We start from the raw sequence: 16695 nt of genomic DNA on the forward strand, positions 1-16695 counted from the left end.
TGAAGTTGTCTTCATTTGGTCTTCAACCTTTGTGAGACAGATGTGAGACGGAGTCAATTCAGCCATATTTCTCCAGCATCAGATCCGGGATCCAAGCTCCTCTCCTACCCATAATTCCCCTGTCTCCTTCCTCCTTTCAGATCTTGTCTGCCGTGCTAATAGCAAGCATTGTGTTCTGCTGCTCCAGGCTGTTTTTTGGGTAATTGAGTTAGATTTCCTAACTTTACCTTATCTCCCTTTTTTTTTTCTTCCCTCTACCCTTTTCGTGCTCAGGCTTCAGTTTATCGCCAAAAAAACCTTTCTTTTTCTGCTTCCCTCTAGCTGTCTTTTGGCACACGTGCGTGTGTGTGTGTGTGTGTGTGTGTGTGTGTGTGTGTGTGTGTGTGTGTGTGTGTGTGTGTCTGTGAGAGCTTTCCCCTGGGGATGGCCAAACTATGTGCTTAGGGGTCCAGCACTTCGATTCCTCCTGTTCAATCTGCATGGGGTTCAATCCCCACACATTGATCGACAGGAGGAATAAACTTATACTTAAGGGCCTTCTTCCACCTCCTACTGCAGAGGCCCACCTCCTACTGCAGAGGCCCAAGCTTCATTTTCTGCCACTTATGTCCCCCCTCCACCCCGGCCTCTGGGACTCAACCTCCCGCCAAGAGGACTGTGGATGGAGAGAACCGCAAACACCAGGATAGACTATGGAAGCAGTCACCCGACCACTCCTCCTCGGGCGAGCCACAGGTAAAATCTCACCCAGGTCTCGGCTCGAGTTTCCTCCGGTTTCATTCCCCTTGCTTCTTCCTGGAGTTGGAGGTGTCTCTGAGCTGTTCATCGGTGCCAGCTTCACCACACTGTTTGTCCCGGTCGGTGTCTGTGACCTCTGCTGCTAGGTCCACCTGCAGCCTTTCCGAAGCCGAGGTGGACAGGAAAATGCAGAGGTTCATCCACACGCAGATACAGAAGAGAGTCTTGCCTGCTCCCTCCCAGGCTGGGGGCATGCAGTCTGCCTTCATCCCAATAACCCCTCTGATCTGACCCTCAATTTCCGAGCCCTTGGGTCCGAGGACCCTTGGCATCGAGGGGTTGGCTCCAACAGTACATGGTACCTCAACACCAACCATTGTCTTTAGTGGGTCATCTCCGATGAGCTTGAAGCCGGATCCGAGGAGGTGGCCTTCCAATCAGAGTCACAGCTCCTGGAGGTTCGGCTCCGGCTCCCCCATTGATCTAGAGGATTACGGACCTGATCGTAGCCCCAAATGTTCTTTGTGTTTCACTGTTGCAGTCATTACGTTTGGGTAATCTGTTGGCAGGTTGCCCTCAATCGGCCTAAATAACAAAGTCTTGGGTCCTGCGTCGGTTGCTGTCTCCTCTTCCATGACGTCAGGTCGTCAGGGGTATAAAACATGCAGCCGACACCATTTTATTCAGTCTTTCTTGCCACGTGGTGCCCGAAGCAGAAGCAGTTCGCAAGTGCCGGTCGTCTGACTCCTGAAATTTTCGTATTCGAGTTTCAGAACCGAAGTCTTCAATTAAAGCTAAGTACCCTGTTGGGGAAACTTTTTCTTGCTCCTTACCGATATCAGTAAAAGTTAATTGCATTACTTGTGGGAAGCAAATGCCTCATAAGGATTTTCATTTGTACTGTATTCCTTGCCTAGGCCCAGATCATAACGTGCCTTGCTGTCAGTTTTGTGCTAGATTTAACCAACGCACTATTAAGCATTGGTATATTTTTGCTTCAAAATATTTTGAATCCAGATGTAATTACCCTGAAATGTCGTCGGATAGCAATCCGACTACCGGAGTTCACAAAAAACGCAAAGAAAAAGACAGAGACTGACTGTCGAGGTCCAAAACCGATGACGAATCTTCTCCTAAGCCAGCCGCCGGTTTGCCGGTACTCAGTGTGGCGCTTTCGCAGCCCCTGATACCTGCTACATTTGAGTCGCAGAACTCTACCGAGACCCATGCAGAGTCCTGTATGCCGCGGGATTCTCAGAGTATTGTACCCGCGGATGTCTCTCCCTCGGATGGGTCCGGAGCCGCTGAGCAGGCACTGGCTTCTGAGGGTGTTTTCAGGCCTAAACATTTCTATATAAAACCGATGCCAGCTTCAAAAACAACTTCTAAGTCTAAAAAACCGACGCATGAGCCACATGCTCAGGCCCCTATGCCTAAAAAACAGATGATCAAAATGGCTGAGGGCTTAATTACCTTGATCAGGGGTTCTCAACCCCCCCCCCCCCCCCACTAAGAGGCCTACGCAAGACACTGATTATGAATCTTCAGATTAGGTTTCTATTTCTTCCGATTCCTCTTCTGATCAGGAGTTTTCTATACCACCGTATGAGGATTCAGATGCAGAAGAATCCATCCCATCTGCATCTCCTCCTGAAGATTATTCTTTTGGCGAAACCTTGCATACTTTAAGGGAACATTTTCATTGGGAGAGTCAGGATTTCTCTGAATCAAAAAAGAGGCTTAGGGATTTTCTTCTTCCTCCTCAGCATAGGCCTTTGGCTATACCTCCTGTATTAGACATTGTTGATGATGTGTTTTCGGAATCAAGCATGGCTCCTGATTCCCTACCTCCGTCTCCTAGTAAGCCAGACAGGTATTACAGGGTTCCTGACTCCCACAAATTTTTATTCAAAAATCCTGCTGCTGATCCTGAAACTATCTCACAGGGTCCCAAAGGTGTAAAGGCCTCTACAGCCAAAAATCCTACTCCCTCTGATAGAGATTCTAGGGCGCTGGATAGATGGGAAAAGAAGGTTTATACGTCTGCAACCTTGGCAATTAGGGCCTTAAATTGCCAGTTTCATATGCTTAAATATCAACAGCATGTTATGGGCTTATTGAAACAGAAAATGATGTTGATTTCTGATTGTGTGGAAAATAAAGAATTGCAGGAATTATTGCATGCAACAGAACAGGTTGGAAAGCATACTTTGCAATGTGGTTTTGATTCCTTGGAGGCCTCTTGCAGGGCCGCAGTTACTGGGTCTGTGATTAGAAGGCATGCCTGTCTCAAGGAGCAAAATCTGCCTGATCATGTTAAGGCTAAATTGTTGGATGCACCTTTACAGCATGATACTTTGTTTGGTAATAAAGCAGAAGAGGTTTTAAAGAAAATGGAAGACAAAGCTAAATCTATGCAAACTGTAAAAGATTTCTTACAAGTGCAGCCACCTAGATTCAGTAGGCACTGGCCTACTAAAAATTGGTCCTTTCCTGTGTCCAGCAGAGCCTCACAAGGCAAATCCAGGCACTCAAAAGGCTCTAGATACCAATCACAGGGTTCTTACAGGTCAAAGTAATGGGGTGCCTCTACCTCCAAATCTGGAGGAAACAAAGCACAACCTTACATTAAGCAGTCTCAATGACTTCCTTCTACCATCAACAAGCACTTATCTTTTGGCAGCCCCCTTGGGGGGAAAATTAGCACTTCATGCTCAAAATTGGCAGTTAATTACCCAGGACAAGTGGGTATTAAACATAGTATCCCAGGGGTACAGATTTCATTTCCGTACTTTGCCAATTCCAAACGGTTGGCCAGATCTGCCACAAAATCAATGGGCAGTGGCTCAGAAACAAGTTATGTCCCTCATGGATATGGGGGCTATTCACCCAGTACCAGAACAGGAAAAAGGACAAGGGTTTTATTCAAGACTGTTCCTGGTATCCAGTAAAGACAATGCCTGGCTAGTCTGCAAAGGGGGTAGAAATGTGGACTTATCGATTTTGAACACATTCTTGGACATCCCAAAATTCAAAATGCTGACTTTACAACAGCTACTGCCCATGCTGGGCAAGAACGCTTGGTTAGTGACTCTAGACTTAAAAGAGGCATACCTGCATATCCCAATAAGGGAATCGTGCAGAAGATACCACCGCTTCAAGGCAGGTTTTATGCATTACCAATGCTCTGCACTGCCCTTTGGCTTATCTACTGCGCCCAGGGTCTTTACAAAGTGCCTGGCACCAGTAATTGCATTTTGCAGACAAAGATGCATACAAATGTATCCTTACTTGGATGACTGTCTCATTCAAGCAGAAAACAAGGACATTCTTCTTCAATGTCTGGCGTTTGTAAAAAGACTTCTAACATGCCCAGGGTACACATTAAACGAAAAGAAATCACAACTGGTACCCTCTCAGAAAACTACATTCCTGGGTGTAAGCTTGAATACAACTGCCCAGATGGCTTACCTTACACCAGACAAACAAAGGCAACTGACTGTATACTTCAAACAGATGGCAACAAAACCCCAGTTATCTGCAAGACAAATTCTGCAGGCTTTGGTGTTCATGGCATCCTGCATTCTAATTATTCCATATGCAAGACTGCATATGAGAAAACTTCAATGGTATCTAAAAAGTTTATGGAGTCAGCATTGTCACAGTCTGGAAACAATGATTCCTCTCATTCCCCATCTACAACAGGAGTTTCTTTGGTGGGCAGAGACATGTCATCAGACCAAGGGATGGTCTTTCACTCTACCCCCTGCCACCCAAACCCTAACTACAGGCGCATCAGACTATGCATGGGGGGCCCAACTGACAGGGAGATGCATTCAGGGTATATGGAGCCAAAAAAATTGCTTCTGCATATCAACCAGAAAGAGATGCTAGCTGTTCAGAATGCCCTGACAGCCTTTAAGGACTTACATCATCCAGGACAACTACTGATAAAGACGGACAACACCACAGTTATGTGGTACATAAACAAGCAGGGGGGTACACATTTCTACCCCCTTTGCAGACTAGCCATGGCATTGTGGGACACAGCTTTGACTTACCAAGTACATCTTCAAGCTCAATTCCTGCCAGGAAAACAAAATACTCTGCCAGACGACCTAAGCAGAAATCTTATGGACCCTCATGAGTGGAAACTGGATCCACAAGTCTTCAGCATAATAACACAGAAATGGGGGAACCCAGACATAGGACTAATTCTGCACAAGGACTTATCACAGACAACCATGGAAAGTGGATGCCCTATCCTTGAGTTGGAAAAACCTATCAGTCTACGCCTTTCCTCCTCTGCCTCTTCTCCCCAAGATGTTCATCGTGCATACAGCTGCAGTCATAACAGATGGGGTTCTCCTGCCGTCAGGCGGGTCCTCGGTCGGCCGAATTCCAAAGTCTAGGTCCGGCGTCAGTCGTCGTCACTTCTTCCCTGACGTCAGAGCGCCAGGGGTATAAAATAACCAGCCAACGCCATTTTCTTCAGTTTTTCTTGCCCCAGATGTCAGGTGCCCCCGCCTGACTGCAGGAGAACCCCATCTGTTATGACTGCAGCTGTATTAGCACTCGAGCATCTACATTTATGGTAGGTACAAAACTGTACTTTCTTGCCAAAAGTCAGACAGGAAAAACCAAAAATGATCCTAATTGCCCTGGACTGGCCTCGCCAGCACTGGTACCCAGTTCTAAGGAATATGCCTCAACTCCATCCTTGGTGTTTGCCTCAAATACCTCATCTACTGTCTCAGCAGAGCAGTCACATTCTGCACACCCAGCTCCAAACTCTGAACCTGGCAGCATGGCTGATCATGTAATTATTCAAACAACACCTCTCAGTAAATCTGTGATGGATGTCATTTTGTAAGCCAGAAGGCCTAGTACTAGAAAATCTTATGCTGATAAATGGAAGAGATTCTGTGCTTGGAACCAAGCACAAGGAACAGAATCTGCACAACCAAATATTCCTCAGATTTTACAATACTTGACTGAGATGCTTGACAAGGGCCTATCTTTCTCTTCAATAAAAATCCATGCCTCTGCCATCTCGGCTCATTACAACACAGAGTCTCCCATCTTTTCTCATCCTCTGTTAAAATAGTATCTTAGAAGGGCCAAAAATTTATGGCCTCCCAGAAGATCACCAACTCCTGCATGGGACCTCAATTTTGTGCTGGAAAAACTCACCCTGCCTCCTTTTGAATCAGCAGCTACTTTTATCATGGAAAACTGCTTTCCTTTTGGCAATCACTTCAGCAAGAAGGGTTTCAGAACTACAGGCCCTCATGGCTGTGAAGCCTTTTATTACATTTTACCCGGACAGGGTGTCCCTTAGGACCAATCCTAAGGTGGTATCCAGTGTGGCTCTTAACCAAACTATTCACCTGCCAACATTTTACCCAAATCCACAAAACAAGGGGGAGCAGATTCTGCATTCATTGGATGTATACAGACAACTAAGATTCTACTTAAACAGGACCAAATCTCTAAGAAAGTCTGAGCAACTACTGGTGGCATTTGCTGCAGGATCAGAGGGGAAGGCTATATCAAAGCAGACTTTTTCAAAGTGGATAAGCCACTGCATTTGTTTCTGCTACTTGCATCTTGGTAAACCAGTGCTCAAGGGAATCAGGTCACATTCCACCAGGGCTGCCTCTACCTCAGCAGCCTTTCTCAGAAGAGTTCCAACCAAAGACATTCTAGAAGCTGCTACTTGGAGCTCTGTTCATACTTTTACAAAGCATTATAATTTGCCTCTCTTCTCTAAGTCCAGGGCAGGCTTTGCCACTGCAGTTCTGCAGGGCCCTATAGCCGCTCCTAATGCTATTTAGTTCCATCCTCCCATCCATAGCTTTGGGATTCTATCCAAATGTAATGACTGCAACAGTGAAACACGAAGAACATAGTACAGTTGTGTACACTTACCATAAATGTAGATGTTCGAGTGTATTCACTGTTGCAGTCCGGGTTACCCACCCGCCATCCCCCTTTTTCTACAACTTCTCTTTCCTTCACTATATTCTAAAGCCTTTGTGGTGTGTTTGCTTTTAGATGAAGGTAAAGTTTATGTTGCTATAAGAGCATTTACATATATTACTGTTTATTTATATATATATATATATATATATATATATATAGATATATAGATATATATAGATATATAGATATAGATATATATATATATATATATATATATAGATATAGATATATATATAGATATATATATATATATATATATATATATATATATATATATATATATATATATTTTTTTTTTGCTCCCTATTTGGGGGGGCACCTAACATCTGGGGCAAGAAAAACTGAATAAAATGGCGTCGGCTGCATGTTTTATACCCCTGATGACCTGATGTCATGGAAGGGGAGACAGCAACCGATGCAGGACCCAAGACTTTGTTATTTAGGCCAACTGACGGCAACCTGCCAGCAGATTACCCAAATGTAATGACTGCAACAGTGAATACACTCGAACATCTACATTTATGGTAAGTGTACACAACTGTACTTTCCAGGGGTTCATTCTCCTTCTGCCTTTGATGTGGTAGACAGGGTTTTTCTCGATCCCATTGAGACCCTTGAAGATCTCATCCTCTGAGTCTGTCCTGGCTCCCCTCTGTCTCTTGTCCAGATTCTGCCATCCTGCCCAGCCTGCCGCCTCTCCACCCCAGGGAGTTTCTGCATGGGAACAGCTGGATGTTTTTGAGTCCTCCCCAGTGTCTCCCCCTGAGGAGGTTCCTCGAAAATGCACATGTAAAAGGAGACACTTCGACTCCCCTCCTGAGGCTCTCACAGAGGCCACCAACGTGGAAGAATGGGAGACTTTCCTCTCACCCCAGGATGTCTCATTTGGCGACATCATGGAGATCCTTCATCATCATCCGTTGGTGGTCTTCCCAAAAACCCAGCCCTGACGAGTCGGTGTTCATGGAGGCATTTGGTGCAGGACTCTTTACATTCTGGGTGTCCCCTCCAGTGGATCCCCTGCTGGATCTTATTACATCTTGGGCGTGGAAAGAGCCCGACATGGTGGAGCCCATCCCCAAATGCCCTGACAAGGTCTTTAGTGCCCCTTCTGATAAACTTCATAAGTGTAAGGGATCCCCTGTTGATGTCTTGGTGGTGGCAGCAGCCACTAAGAAGTAGCTAGCATAGGAGAGCTCCATGGTCCATCATCCGGACCGAAAGTCTAGGACTATGGACCATTTTGGGAAGCGGGTTTACGCTTCAGCCACATTCTCCATACGTGTGCTAAACTGTATGGCACACGTCATAATGCTCCAGCATGACCTGGTTAAGGAGGTCGCTGGATGTTCATCGTGTTTCACTGTTGCAGTCATTACACTTGGGTTATCATGCTGGCAAGCTACCCGCAGTCAGCCTGAATTCCAAAGTCCTGGTCCGGCGTCGGTTGCTGTCGCCTCTTCCCTGACGTCAGTGTGCCAGGGGTATATAAGATGCAGCCGATGCCATTTTCTTTAGTCTTTCTTGCCGCGTGGTGCCCAAAGCGAAAGCAGTTCGCAAGTGCCGGTCGGCCAACTCCTGAGATTTTCTAAGTTGAATTTCAGAACAGAAGTCTTCAATAAAGCTAAGTACCCTGTTGGGGAAAATGTTTCTTGCTCCAGACCGATGTCAGTAAAAGTTAACAACTGTATTTCTTGTGGGAAGCAAATACCTCAAAAGGATTTTCACTCTTACTGTATTCCTTGCCTAGGCCCTGACCATGACGTTGCTAGTTGTCGGTTTTGTGCTAGATTCAACCAACGCACTATTAAGCGTCGGTTTGATTTTGCTTTACATTACTTTGGCCGAAGGTTTAACTACATAATGCCATCGGACCAACCGATGACCGGAATTCATAAAAAAACGCAAAGACAAAGAAAAGGACAGGCATCCAAGGTCCAAAACTGACGACGAAACCTCTTCTAGGCCAGTCGCTGGTTCTCAGTGAGGCGCTTTCACAGCCCCTGACACCCGCTACCTCAGAGCCACAGGCCGCTTCCAACTCCCACATGGAGACAACTAGGCATCTTGGAAACTCAAGTTATTGGACCTACGGAAACTATTTCCTCAGATGGGTCTGGAGCCGGTGAGCAGGCATCGGCTTCTGAGGGTGTTTTCAGACCTACGCAGCTTACTATCAAGTCCACTACAGCAGCCAAGGCTAAGTCTAAACCACCATTAAAGACAAAGAAACAAGTACAGCATTCTCCTGGACAGTCATCCATGCCAAAGAAACAGATGCTTAAAATGGCCGAGGACCTAATTACTTAGATCAGGAGTTCCCATCCCCCTCCTGATAAAAGGCCTAGGCAAGACACTGACTATGACTCCTCTGACCAGGTTTCTATTTCCTCTGATTCCTCTTCAGAACAGGGATATTCTCTTCCTCCCTATGAGGACTCTAATGCTGAAGAATCTATCCCTTCAGCCTCTCCTCCTGAGGATTACTCTTTTGGGGAAACCTTGCACACCATGAGGGAGCATTTCCATTGGGAGAGCCAGGATTATTCAGAATCCAAGAAAAGGCTCAGAGACTTTCTTTTACTGCCTCAACACAGGCCCCTTGCTATCCCCCCTTTACTAGATATTGTTGATGATGTTTTTTCTGAATCCAGTTTGTCTCCTGATTCTTTACCCCCTCCACCAGTCAAGCCAGATAGGTACTACAAGGTCCCAGACTCTCATAAATTTCTTTATAAGAACCCCACTGCTGATGCAGAAACAATTTCACAGGGTCCCAAAGGAGTCGAGGCTTCCACTGCAAAGAACCCTGTTCCCTCTGATAGGGATTCTAGAGCACTGGGTAGATGATGTTTACACTTTTGCTACTTTATCTGTAAGGGCTTTAAACTGCCAGTTTTGCATGCTTAAATATCAACAATACCTAATGTCTTTGCTAAAACAGAAAATGCTTACAAGCTCAGAATGTCCTGACAATAAGGAAATGCAGGATTTATTGCATGCAACTGAACAAGTGAGAATGCATACTCTGCAATGTGGTTTTGATTCATTAGAGGCTTCTTGCAGAGCCGCAGTAACAGGTTCTGTCATTTGAAGGCATGCTTGGTTAAAAGAACAAAGTTTACCTGATCATGTTAAAGCAAAATTATTGGATGCTCCATTTCAACATGATACTTTGTTTGGTGATAAGGCAGAAGAGGTGTTAAAGAAAATGGAGGATAAAGCAAAATCAATGCAGGCATTAAAGGATTTCTTACAGGTTCAGCCACCTAGATTTAGCAGGAACTGGCCTTCTAAAAATTGGTCCTTTCCAGTGCCAGACAGGCCACAAAGAGGCAGATACAGATGCCCAAGAGGCAGATCTCGGCCCCAAGGCTCCTACAGACCTAAACAATGAGGTGCTTCAGCCCCCAAAGGTGGAGAAGACAAATCACAACCTTATAGGAAACAGTCCCAATGACTTTCCTCTACAAATGCCAAGCACTTACCTTTTGGCAGCACCCTTAGGGGGAAAACTAGCACTTTTCTCACAAAATTGGTGCATGATCACCCAGGACAAATGGGTACTGAATATTGTTTCTCAGGGTTACAGGTTCCTCTTTCACACTCTACCAAGGTCAAAAGGTATGCCAGACCTGCCACAAAATCAATGGGCAGAGGCACAAAAACAAATTTCTGCTCTCATGGACATGAGAGCTATTCAAAAAGTACCACAGCAAGAACAGGGGCAAGGATTTTACTCAAGACTTTTCTTGGTGCCCAGAAAGGACAAAGCCTGGAGACCAATACTGGACCTGTCAGTTCTAAAAATACTTTCCTGGATGTTCCAAAATTCAAAATGTTGACACTGCAGCAACTTGTACCCATGCTGGGCCAGAAGGCTTGGCTAGTTACTTTTGACCTCAGAGGCATACCTGCATGTCCCAATCAGACAATCTTGCAGAAGATACCTCAGATTCATAGCTCGCTCAATGCATTACCAATTCTCTGCACTGCCCTTTGGCTTATCTACTGCGCCCAGGGTCTTCACAAAATGCCTGGCACCAGTAATTGCATTTTGCAGACAAAAAGGAATTCAAATATATCCCTACTTGGACGACTGCCTTATTCAAGCAGAGAGCAAGGACATTCTACTAAAGTATCTGGCGTTTGTAAAAACATTACTAATTTGCCTAGGGTACACAGTAAATGAAAAGAAATCAAAACTAGTGCCCTCTCAAGAGGTAATATTCCTGGGTGCAAGCTTAAATACAACTGCCCAGGTGGCTTATCTCACGCCAGACAAGCAAAGGCAATTGACTCATTACTTTCAAATGATGGCAACAAAGACCCAGATACCTGCAAGAAAAATTCTGCAGGCTTTGGGATTCATGGCATTCTGCATCCTGCTAATTCCATATGCAAGACTGCATATGAGGAAGCTACAATGGTATCTAAAAAGTGTTTGGACTCAACATTGCCACAGCCTGGAAGTAATAACAACTCTTATTCCCTGCCTGCAACAGGAGTTTTGATGGTGGGCACTGGCCTGTCACCACAACAAGGGACAGCCTTTCACTTTACCCACAGCCAGGCAGACAGTAACAACAAATAAATCGGATTATGCCTGGGGGGGCACACATGGCAGGAAAATGTATTCAGGGCACATGGCCCGCGGACCAAATGCATCTTCACATCAATCAAAAAGAGATGCTAGCTGTACAGAATGCCCTGACAGCCTTCAAGGATCTACTACATCCAGGACAACTATTACTAAAGACGGACAATACTACAGTTATGTGGTACATAAACAAGCAAGGGGGCACATATTCCTACACCCTCTGCAGGCAAGCCATGACTTTGTGGAACACAGCACTGACCTATCAAATACGTCTGCAGGCACATTTCCTGCCAGGAAAGAAAAATACTCTGGCAGACGAACTAAGCAGAAACCTCATGGACCCTCATGAGTGGAAACTAAATCCACAGGTCTTCAGCATGATAACAAGGAAATGGGGATGCCCAGACATAGATCTTTTTGCCTCCCCTCACAACTGCCAACTACAGAGATTCTGCACACGGACTTATCACTCACAAGCATGGAAAGTGAATGCTCTATCATTCAGTTGGAAAACCCTAACAGTTTATGCCTTTCCACCACTGCCTCTCCTTCCCAAGGTGCTCCTAAACGTCAGACAAGAGAAGCCAAAAATGATTCTGATTGCCCCAGACTGGCCACGCCAGCACTGGTACCCAATCCTACAGAGCTTGTCTCAAGGCCCAGTCTGGACTTTACCTCAAATTCCTCATCTTCTGACTCAACAAAACAATCAAATCTTGCACAGCCAACTCAGAACCTTAAATCTGGCTGCATGGCAGATAATATAACCACTCAGAACACACCTCTCTCTAAAGCTGTTATGGATATCATTTTGGAAGCCAGGAGGCCCAGCACCAGGAAATCTTATGCAGAAAAATGGAAGAGATTCTGTGCTTGGAACCAGGCACAAGGACTTGAGCCACTTGTTCCAAATATTCCTCACATTTTACAATACCTAACTGAGATGCTGGACAAAGGCCTATCCTTCTCATCAATTAAGATCCATGCCACTGCCATTTCAGCTCATTACAATACGGAACCTCGTATTTTCTCTCATCCACTGCTAAGACAGTACCTCAGAGGGGCAAAAAACATAAGACCCACTAGGAGAGCACCGATACCTACATGGGACCTCAACTTTTTCTTAGAAAAGCTCACACTGTCTCCTTTTGAGCTAGCCAATACAGCTGATATAAAATTCTTATCATGGAAAACTGCTGTGCTCCTAGCAATAACTTCAGCAAGAAGAGTCTCAGAGTTAGGCATTAATGGCAGTGGAGCCTTTTATCATTTTTCATCCGGACAGGGTTTCTCTAAGGACAAACCCAACATTTATGCCAAAGGTAGTATCCAGTGTGGCTCTTAACCAAACCATTCATTTGCCAAGATTTTATCCAAATCCCCAGAATAAAGGGGAGAGACTTCTGCACTCTTTGGACATACACAGACAGCTACGCTTCTACTTGGACAAGACAAAAGAAAAACTGAGCAACTGTTTGTAGCATATGCTGCAGGATCACAAGGAAAGGCTATCTCAAAGCAGACTATTTCAAAAACGATAGGACACTGTATTCATTTCTGCTATGCACAACATGGCAAGTCAGTGCCTAAGAATATTAGGTCACATTCTACTAGGGCAGCAGCCACTTCAGCAGCCTTTCTCAGAGGAGTACCAACCAAGGAAATTTTGGAGGCTTCAGCTTGGAGTTCAGTGTACACTTTTACCAAGCATTATCACTTACGTCTTTACTCTAAATCCAGAGCAGGCTTTGCCACTGCAGTTTTGCAGGACTTCATAGCCACTCCTAATCCTATTTAGACCCAGCCGCCCTACCTCAGGTTTGGGATCCAACCCAAGTGTAATGACTGCAACAGTGAAACACGATGAGCATAGTACAGTTGTGTACCTACCATAAATGTAGATATTCGAGTGTATTCACTGTTGCAGTCCGGGTTATCCACCCTCCATCCCGCTTTCTTTTCTGAGACTTATCTATACTTCTCTATCCTATACAACCTATGTGGTGTATTTGCTTGTAGATGAAGGTATTGTTTTTATTTTACTGTATGTTTTATAAGCAATATGTATTGCCTACCTTCTTGGGGGCACCTGACATCTGGGGCAAGAAAAACTGAAGAAAATAGCGTCGGCTGCATCTTATATACCCCTGGCGCACTGATGTCAGGGAGGAGGCGACAGCAACCGACGTCGGACCAAGACTTTGGAATTCAGGCCGAATGTGGGTAGCCTGCCAGCAGGATAACCCAAGTGTAATGACTGCAACAGTGAATACACTCGAACATCTACATTTATGGTAGCTACACAACTGTACTTTCTGCCCCAGGGTCCATGTTGGCAGAGGAAAAGAAGATATTTTCCTCCCAGATGACCACCCTCACCTCCATCTCCAGTACCTCTATGCAGCTCCTATCTCATGCGACTGTGGGTGCCGGTAGAGCAGACAGAGCAGGTGTTGCCATTAGGTGTCACACCTGGCTCTGATTTTGTAATGTTTCTGAGCCCATTAAGGCATCTTTTATGGATGCTGCTTAAGATGGTTCCACTCTGTTTGGAAAGATTTACGTGACACTTTGGTCCAGATCGAGAAGGACGGGAAGACATTGTCAGCTTCTGAACTCCTCAACAATCCGTTTCCAGGATTCAACATGGGGTGAAGAAAATGTGGTTCAAGTCTCAGGGTTATTCCCAGGGTGCTCAGGACTCATCTTCCCCCAGAGGCAGAGAGGAATTTGTGACAGATGCCACCCTCGTGGCAGAGGAGGTCCGAGGGACCACAGGTCTCTTGATTCTTTCCTGGACAAGCCCACGCAGCAGCCCTGAAGGGTTGCCCGGCTGCTTGTCTCTGGAGGCAGTCACGGGTCATCTCGCGTTCCACCTCACAGCCCTGGGAGTCTGTAACAGAAGCTCGTTTGGTGTTGCAAATCACATACAGAGGATATTCAATCCCCATCTCTCAAACACCTCCCCCTTTCAAGCACCTCCCAGATGTCCCACCCTCACAAAGGGAGGATGCAGCACTAGAAATTTCCAAGCTGCTCGAAAAAGGAGTCATTCAGCCAGTCCCCCCAGACCAGTCAGGATTAGGCATTTATTCCAGGTTCTGTTTAGTGCCAAAGAAGACTGGGGACTTGTGACCAATTCTGGATCTCTCTATCCTGAGCCTTTCCTTTGCCAAAACAAAATTCCAGATGGTACACTCCAGTCCATCCTCTGGATGTGCTCAATAGACCTTCAAGATGCGTACTGTCCTATCAAAATGGACAGACTCTCTGAGTCTTCTCCTCTTCTGGCTGGGGACCAATCACTTGGTCTCACCACAGCCCTCAGGGTGCTCACTAAAGTGATGGTCGTGGTAGCAACTCACTTAAGGCTGAAGAGTTTCCAGGTCTTCCCCTACCTGGACAATTGGCTCCTTTCTTCTCCCTGCAGGCATTGACTCTGCCAAGCCATGGATTTCCTTTTCCATACCTCCCACCAGTTGGGCAGCACCATAAATTTCAACAAATCCCTGTTAGAACCAGTTCAAGATTTGGATTTCATTGGAGCCCTGTTAGATACCATTCAGACCAAAGTTTTCCTGACACCAGACAGACTTCAGTCCCTCAAACAGAGTGTCTTGCACATTCTTCAAGTTCTGTCTCCCCCAGCAGAATATGTCTTAAGGACATTGAGGTCCATGGCAGCCATGATCACCATTGTACCCACAGCTCGGTTACACAACAGGGAGCTCCAATGGACTCTGCCGGTCCAATGGTCATTTCTAGGTCTACCATTGCGACATGCTCATTTATAGCGAGCATGTAGGGATTCTCTTCTCTGGTGGATTCAATCCCTGGACCTCTTTGCAGTCGCCCATTTATTCTTCCCTCTCCTCTGACCATAGTGATTACGGATGCCTCCCTACTCTGGTGGGGGAGCATTGCTTGGGAAGGAGAGTTCAAGGCACGTGATCTTCCCTGGAGACCTAGTTGCATATCAACATCCTGGAGATGAGGGCTGTGCTTTTGGCGTTGCAAGCTCTTCATGGTCATCTTCCCCTTGAGATGATTGCCATCCAGACAGACAATATGTCGGTGGTCTGGTGCATCAACAGATGGGGGGGGGACCAGGTCTTATCCTGTTTGCCGCGAAGCCATGAGATTGTGGGAGTGGGTGATCTCCACTGGTTGTTTTCTGGTGGCAATGCACATTCTGGGGAGGTCCAGCATTCTAGTGGACAGGCTCAGTGGGTTTATCCTGATGCCTTACGAGTGGTCTCTGAATCCTTTAGAAGTGCAACAGATCTTTCTAAACTGAGGTCGGCCTTGTTGCGATCTCTTTGCCTCCCCATCCAATGTGAAGTGCAGCAAGTTCTTTCCTCTGAACCACCCTTCAGGGGTGTTCTCCGGAGACGCTCTGCTTCATGCTTGGCCCTCCAGTCTTCTTTATGCTTGTCCTCCACTTTACCTGATTCCAAAGCTCATTCAGAAAGCTCAACGGTTGTGGAGCTCTGTCATCCTCATTGCCCCCTTCTGGCCTCGCCAAGTATGGTTCCCTTCTGTGTGGCCTCATGTAGTGTGTCCTCCCTTGACATTGGATCCAGTTCTGGATCTGATTTCACATCCCTCAGGGATTCCTCATCCAGATCTGGCCAGTCTGAAGCTCACCACTTGACTGCTCCAGTTCCCATGATAGGACTCCTGGGCTCTCTTCTCCAGTTAAGAAGATTTTGGTAGCGGCTCATAAATCTTCCATGAGGAAGATTTGTTCGAGTAAGTGGAAACGTTTCTCTGTTTGGGCATCTCAACATGGTTTTGATCCCTTCACAGCTCCGGTTCCTGTTATCTTAGAGTTTCTGGCAGCTATTTTTCATCAGGGTGCCAGCTTCTCTATGGTTCAAGTTCGGCTATTTCTAACTTCCACATAGGGGATAATTCAGCTTTTCTAGCCTTTCTAAGCTCTGTAAAGCTTTTCTGAAGGGTACCTTTCTTCTTAGGCCACCAATCAAGGATCACACGCCTCCTTGGGACCTTACTTTGCTCTTCAAGCCTTGGTTTCTTCCCCCTTTGAGCCCTCTGCTTCAGTGGATCTGCAGTTCCTATCTTGGAAGACAGCCTTCCTGATTGCTATTACATCAGCTAAAAGAGTGTCGGAGCTTCAGAACTTATCAATTAAGCCTCCTGACATGATCTTCCATAAAGACAGGGCATCTTTGTGCACTAATCCTTCCTTTTTGCCAAAAGTGGCCTCAGAATCAAACATTAATCAGGTTATCAATCTGCCTGTCTTCTTTCCGAACTTTCAGAATAAGGGAGAATATAAATTGCACCTACTGGATGATCATAGACAATTACGCTTTAAAAAAACCCTTGCACAAATTTAAAACTTACAA

The 16695-nt window shown here is 45.8% G+C and overlaps 1 protein-coding gene across 6 annotated transcripts in view; it reads left to right on the plus strand.

Moving 5' to 3' along the window:
• Positions 1-16695, plus strand: part of ZMYND11 (zinc finger MYND-type containing 11) — a 1778022-nt gene that overhangs the window by 1107005 nt on the left and 654322 nt on the right. The gene's annotated exons all lie outside the window — the stretch shown is intronic.

Source organism: Protopterus annectens, chromosome 3.part0, assembly GCF_019279795.1.
Source record: "Protopterus annectens isolate FY-2018-M chromosome 3.part0, PAN1.0, whole genome shotgun sequence".
NCBI lineage: Eukaryota > Metazoa > Chordata > Ceratodontiformes > Protopteridae > Protopterus > Protopterus annectens.